Source organism: Vidua chalybeata, chromosome 2 (genome assembly GCF_026979565.1).
Source record: "Vidua chalybeata isolate OUT-0048 chromosome 2, bVidCha1 merged haplotype, whole genome shotgun sequence".
In the NCBI taxonomy this organism is placed as follows: Eukaryota; Metazoa; Chordata; class Aves; order Passeriformes; family Viduidae; genus Vidua; species Vidua chalybeata.
Window position 1 is genome coordinate 92,618,994 of NC_071531.1, and position 6,762 is coordinate 92,625,755.

At 47.1% G+C, this 6,762-nt stretch overlaps 1 long non-coding RNA gene across 1 annotated transcript; it reads right to left on the reverse strand.

The window, feature by feature from the left end:
- Positions 1 to 494: 494 nt before the first annotated feature.
- LOC128784131 (uncharacterized) lies at positions 495 to 3,237 on the reverse strand. The gene is made up of 2 exons (XR_008429371.1): positions 3,133 to 3,237; positions 495 to 807 (listed from the first exon to the last, which is right to left on the reverse strand). It is a non-coding gene; the product is annotated as an uncharacterized LOC128784131 (long non-coding RNA).
- Between the last annotated feature and the right edge of the window lie 3,525 nt (positions 3,238 to 6,762).

Sequence of the window (6,762 nt, forward strand, 5' to 3'; positions counted from 1 at the left end):
AAATGGTGATATGGCAGGGGCTGGAGTGGCAGCATGAATTGCAGCTTCCAGAGCCTGGGCTTTGCTGTGACAAAGGAGGAAAATGCCTTTGAACCAGCAAACTGAGCTGGGGCATGGGAATTCGAGGGTTTCTTTCAGTGCACCCAGCTCAACTGGCAAAGCAATGAGCTCAGCAGTCTGCAGCAAGAGCAGTGAAGTCACAGCAGATAAGTGATCTCAGAAGGACAGGAAGGGTTGTATTGATTTAGGGGCTTGGAGACCACTTTCATGCAGAGGATGCACAGGAAAGCCAGGGCTGTTTAGCAGAAACTGTACCTTTTTTTTTTTTTTTTTTTTTTTTTAAGCTATGAGATATCTGCCAGAGGAAAAGTGGCTTGGACAGGAAACGAACTGCCTTCTACTCCTGTCGCATTACCCGTGTATTTTTTGGCAGAATCATCTGAATTGGAGACACTGTTAAATGTAAGAGAGAAAATAAATTACCCTTTTCAGACTGACCTTTCTTACATTCACTTTAATGTGGATTGCCTGCCTCACTCCAATCTGGAAGGCAAAGGCTTTTAAGTATGCAGGGGTCCTCATCACCTGCAATCATTCCAGGCAGGGCCAGAGAGAGGCTTTCTCCTCTTGCCCCCTGTATGCACATCACTGTTTTCCTTTTCTGTCCCTGCAGAGCCTCCTCAGAAGATGCTGCAGCTATTCCTGCTTCTCCCATCCTCACCTCAGGGTGACTTCAAAGAGCAAGACTGCCTTTTCTGTAGTGACAACCAGTTTTGTACTTCTCCCTGGTTTTAAGCAAGAAGGTTTCTGGAAAAAGTTGTAAGTAAATAGCTTTTGGACCTAGCAGTCAGCCATATCATTTGGTATGTCTGCTCACACTGGAGCCATTTTTAATGGAAGTATCTCTGGGTTTTTTTGTAATTCTCAAGAAACCATTTGGAAATAGATACATAGCAAACAAGGCTGGGGCTGCTGCGTGTATGAGAGGGGAAGGGATGCACCAGGCTATAGTTTGTAACTCCAACAATGGTTCAGCATTTTATTCATCTTAGGTCCTTTGGATACTTCTGGCAGGAGCCTCAGGAGGTTTTGAGTCCAGCCTGCTGCCCAGAGCAAGGTCAGCTTTGAGACTTGACAAATGCCCTCTCTTGCCTCCTCCAGGTAACTGGTTAACAATGTTAAACAGGACAGGTGCCCACGATGGCCCTTGGCACCCCACTCACGGGGCTGTGGGTAGAGCACAACCCATTATCTTCTGATCATCTAGACAGGTTTTTGCTTTTACTCTTCAACACAGCAGAGAGTAGGAAGAGGATGGTAAATTTGAAAAGCTGGTCTCTGATGGCACTACTAATTTCTCCTCCCTTCACAAATTTTGTCCTCTTCTCAGTAATTATTTAGAAGTGTGTTAACACTAGTCTTTGTGAGATCAGAAGCTTGCTTTCGCAAAGAGCAAACATGACAAAGATTAGGAGGAATTAAACAGAACCCATGAAGTGGTACTATAATAATCTGGGCAGATAAAAGTGTTCTTATGTCCCATCCATGGCTGCATCTGCAACATGGGCAGAGCAAAACAACAAGCCACCAAGAGAAAGATGTTTTCTCCTTCTAGCCCGTTGCAGGAAGTCCTCAAAGGTAAACTGTGGCAGGGGAAGATTGATCCAGCCTGCTGACTTATTCAGATATCCAGGGGGATCTTCCTCCCAGAGAGACTTGACTCTGATCTTGAAAAGGACAGAGATATCTTGCACTCAGAAAAGGGACAAAGTCTTTCACAGGGAAACTTCCATCAGAGCTATCACCATGTTTAGTACAGGAGCCAAATGCAAACAAAGTAACAACTGGAGTCAACAAAAAACTTTCCATGAGCTCCTGTAGGAACAAGACGAGGCCACATTTCTCAGTACCTTTTTCTTTTTGCTACTCCTTTCTATTGGCAGTCCTTGGAGACCAGCCAAGTCTGCTTCCTGTGTTCCTCATTTTTCAGCACACACCTAAAAATCAATAGCTTTGCACTGGCTGCTTCTGTTAGTGCATTATCATTTCCTGCAACAAGGATAGCTTGACAAAATGAAGTCTCAGCTAATTAAAGACTGTAAAACAGTTGTGTTGACAACTGGGTCTCCAGCACTCTGTAAGCCATTTCAAACATTTTCTTCTGGAGGAGACTGAAAGATCTTAGCTCCTTCATGAGTCCTTCTGCAGTTGCTACTCCTGTGTGGTGCTCAGGTAAGACTCTGTCCCCTATCCATTAGGAATTGCTTTGATTTTAAGGATGCAAGTATCATCCAGGTTCAAAGGGCTGTGAGCCCTTTGCATTGCTGTTGACACAAAGGCAAGGAAGGCTCCATCCACATGCAAATTTCCCATCTGTTAATGCTGAAACCTCCCTCATGGCACATGCAGTCCTTCATGTAAATGAGCATCAGCCTTTCTGATTTCCAAAATGTTTTCAGCAGAACAGGTGTCTGCTGAGAGAACAACAAGAGATTGCCAAACCAAACCGCTCCCAAGAGCTGACCAAGGAGCCTTTGAAGGGAAGGAAACTGTGCAGCAGTTTTCAGTTTGTTGATAAATCCCAGGGTAGTCTGGGCAGAGGAAGACTGAGCAAAATCTGACAGCCATAGCTCACCAGTTAGGTGAGTCCAGTTAGTCCAGTTAGGCGTGACAGATTTAGCAGACCAGTTTGCACAGCAGCATCATGTAACACACGAGCTTCAAGTACTCAGGTAAGGTGGATCCTCAGGTTTTCAGACAGATGCAAAAAAGCACTGAGGGACCAACACAGCAGCGAAGCTAAATAGGGCAAAGTCAGTACAAGCTCCTTTACTCTCTGCCCTTTCTCTAATAGGGATATGATGTCAGCTTAGAGTTGTGTTAAGTTGCTCAGAGAAAAATCTTTCTTGCCTCCTTCTAAACACATGGTAAATGCAATCCTGCAGCTTGGCAGAAGACAAATGCAAAAAGCCCAAAAGAGAGGATGTGCTGAAAGAGGAATCTAAGAGTGTGGCTGTGAAACAGCTGCTGGTGAGAGCAGACAGCCCTCTGTTTTGGTCCCAGTGTTCCAATATGTTAATTTACATCAGCCCAAAGTCAGTCATCACATGATGCACCTGCACACAGGCCCACCTTCCCATCCATAGACTAAAGCCTTTTCTGTATGGTCTTAGAGTACAGCAGCCTTATTTCCTCCTTCCCAGTGTGATGTGTGTGATGCAGCTCTCAGCTGTTTTTGCTGAGCCTTCCCTGCTATTGCTTAGTAATGACTGCACTAGCAGAGCAGCTATTGCTCTGCACACAACTGCATCATAAAGGTGCTTACCTCATAGGAGGAAAGGAGATTGATTCCTGCTGCTGCAGCTTGGCCAACCAAATCCTGTAGTTGGCACATCAAAAAAAAAAAAAAAAATAAAAGAGTATATAAGTACACCGACCACTGGTACAGGATCTATGCAGAGACACAAATTGGGGAATTATTATAGGGTTTTTCTAAAGAAGTTCAGAGGCTTGCCCATTCAGAGGCTGCCCTGGCAGCCTCATCCAAGGTGTGATTGAGAGCCAAAGGTGGTGACCTCTGCCTCTGTCCATGGTCATGCCAGCAGTCCCAAGAGGGAGCAGTATACTTCTCACCACAGCAGGACTGATGGTCCAGCATTGCCAAGATGTCACATCACCCTGAAAGGTGATTTTTCATGTTGATCAAGTGAATTCAGTGGTCAAAAGAGGTGTAAAGAAGGGACAGAAAAAGAAGAATTTTTTGTTTAATCAGATGCTAACATTGTGGCTGGATTTTCAGTCTAGAAATGAATAATAGCATCTATTACAAGCTCCTGCATCTTTAGTCTTTTACAATCCTTTTTTTCCAGTTTTCAGTAGAAAAATACTGTTTTCATTACAAAACTAGGACCGAAAGTCAAGCTACTTTTACAGGACTATAAAGGTGACAAAAAGGGCCCACTCTGGTAATTATCCTTTGGTGAGACCTTATTTTCACCCTTAAGAAAATATCAGTAAGCACAAATACCCTGATGCAGGAATGGCAGCAGGTACAGTAGGGAAAGCCCTGATCTGTAGGTGCTGTGAGTCCCTTGTCAGGACCTGACATGAATGTCAGATGAAAAGCCACAACCTCAAGTTCCCCTCACCAGTCACTTCTGTCCTTCCTGACAAAACCAGCTCATCTCCTTGGAGCATTTCTTAGCACAAAGCTCTTTTCAGCACTAGAAACTGTACTACTGTAAAGAAACAAGATCGAGAACTGCAGCTGTAATGAGCTATCAGATGTCAGAATTCAGCACCATTTATTCAGGGATCGATACAAGCCTCAATAGGGCAGTCTGCAAAATCCCAAAGTGCTGGAAGCAGCATTATTTACAAGCAGCCTTTCGTTGCCAATGCCAGTCACTGCAGTAGCCTGCTTGCTTCCCCAGCTGAATGGCACTCAGCCTTTTTCCTCTTCTTCCATTACTGTGCTGCCTTTCACCTTGGAAACTGGCATCTCTGACAGCAATGCTGCTTCAGGGGACTTGAAGGTATGATCTCTTTCCCCTTCCACAAATACTTTGTTTCAGCTTTGTCTCACAGCCCTTTTGGCTTATTTGGCCTGACGGTGCAATTAGGGATGCCCACATTCCTAATTTTAACCTCCTTATGCAGTTGAGCAGGGCTGAGGCAGCTCCACCAAGCAGCTGCTGGGCCCCTTCTCTCTCCTCCCACACCGGTGCCAGTGTGGCTGGGGCTGCCCCAGACTCTCTGGCCCCACACAAGGCCAGGAACTCTGGAGGGCTATCAAGTTCCCTTGTCTTCTCACTCAGCAGATAATAAGCTTCAGTCTGGGATTTTGCAATTCCCATTGGCTATCTTCAAAGAAACATCTGGCGAGTCAGGGAGTATTCATCACAGGGGGTAGGAACTGAACCACTCACATTTAAATAACTCTCAGTGTCTGAAAAGGTGAGTTGTTGAACGCCAATTATGCCATGCTCTCAGAAGCTTCATTATCTCCAGGCTCTCGTGTTTGCCCTAATCCACCAACATAGAAATGTCTCTTGTCTCCATTTTTCATTTTTTCACCTGAGAAAGGAGAGGCTTCTCTCCAGGTTTTGGAATCAGCCTACATGGACCAGAGGAACCAGTCAGGTTTTTCCTGGCAGCAGTGATATTTCACTCTAAGGAGGATGCCAGGAATTTCCGTGTTTGCTGTCTGTGGCCAACTCTTCCCTCTTGGAGCACAGGGGAATACCTACACCTGCCCTCCAGGCAGCTATTTCCAGCAGAACTCTTACCAGAACTGACTAACGTCTGCACACTTCTTTCCCTTTCCAGGAAACAGGATTAAAGTTCTTTACTGAATCAAAGGGAAGCTGAGTTAGAGATTTAGCTATCACAACTCCAACCCAACATCTTTAAGACCAGGCTCCCTCAAGCAGCCCATGAACTTGTGCATGCAAGCCTTGCCACAGACAGATCCTCCCACCCATGCACAACCCTACATCGCTGATAGCCCAGCCCTCCTCAAAGGCAGGGTGGGTGTTTGGCACGTACACAAGCAACAAAGCACCACACCTTCAAGCTGCCTTAATTTCCAGAGGTAAGGAGAGGCTTCTAAGTGCCTGGCTGCAGTCTCCAGGGCTTAACGATTAACTTTCAGGTGAGAAAGAACAGCCAGGCACACATACACAACAGAAACAAAAGCCTTCTCAGGCTTTTAACCAGCATCCAGAAGAAACTGTGTCTTTGAAGACGAAACTCCCACACCCCTGAAGCCCAGGAGAAGCTGCCAGGCCAATGAGGCAAAAGGAAAGCAACAGGCTTAGGCCTGGTAGCCTGCAAGACCTTCTGGAAGCTCAGGTGCCCCCATCCCACCTGGTGCACACTGGCAGCACACCTCCAGGGAGCTCATGGGAGCATTTGATTCCTGAGGAGTTACCAGCTCAGGTGTGAGTGCTGGATCTGGGAATAAGAGGGGGCAGTGAGGCTGCTCCCTGGTAGTCAGGTTGAGCCATGCAAGGTCAACGTGGTAATCGAGGTCACTTCTCAAAAGGGACTGGGGCACAGATGAGCAGTTGTGCTGCCACGGGGAGCTGGCAGAAGTGATCTGCACTGACTGCACCTCCCTAGAGGCTCTCCAAGGACAGGGCTGCCTCAGGCTGTCTCAGCCCTGCAGTTACATCCCAGCCTCCCAATTTGGAGCTCAGGATTATTCTAATCATCACAGACCTTGAGATGGTAAAATGCACTGGCAGCTGAGCAGCCCCCAGGCGAGTTCCTCCCAGGACAGCTTAGGGTGCTGAAGCCAGGGCCTGTGATCCCAGCTCTGTTCCACTGTGACAAGGAGCTCCAGCAGCTCCTTGAAGAACAAGGCCAGGTCCCAAACCATCCCCCTCAAGCACTCTTCCCCTGCTCGTTCCCCATGGTCCCCAGAGTAGCCAGCATAGCACTCACCTCTACAGTAGGGGCAGAGCTTATGGTGCTCTTGACCCACATCTGCTCTCCTGATCAGACCTGGAGAAGCAGCCCAGGAGTTACAGCCTCCCTGCTGCAGGAGGGCCAGTAGCTCTCACTAGTTTGGTCACCAGTGAGGTTCTCTGCTGCAACACAGTCTTACCCAAAGGAAAGAGGCAAATGCAGCTGGAGCTGGGGGCTGGCCAGTGTCATGAACGGTGGGTCTGCACTTGGCTTGGAAGCTCAAAGCATGTTCCTCTCCTCTAGGCAGTTCAGACTACCCATCAACAACCAGAGCCATGGAGGAGTCCTGTC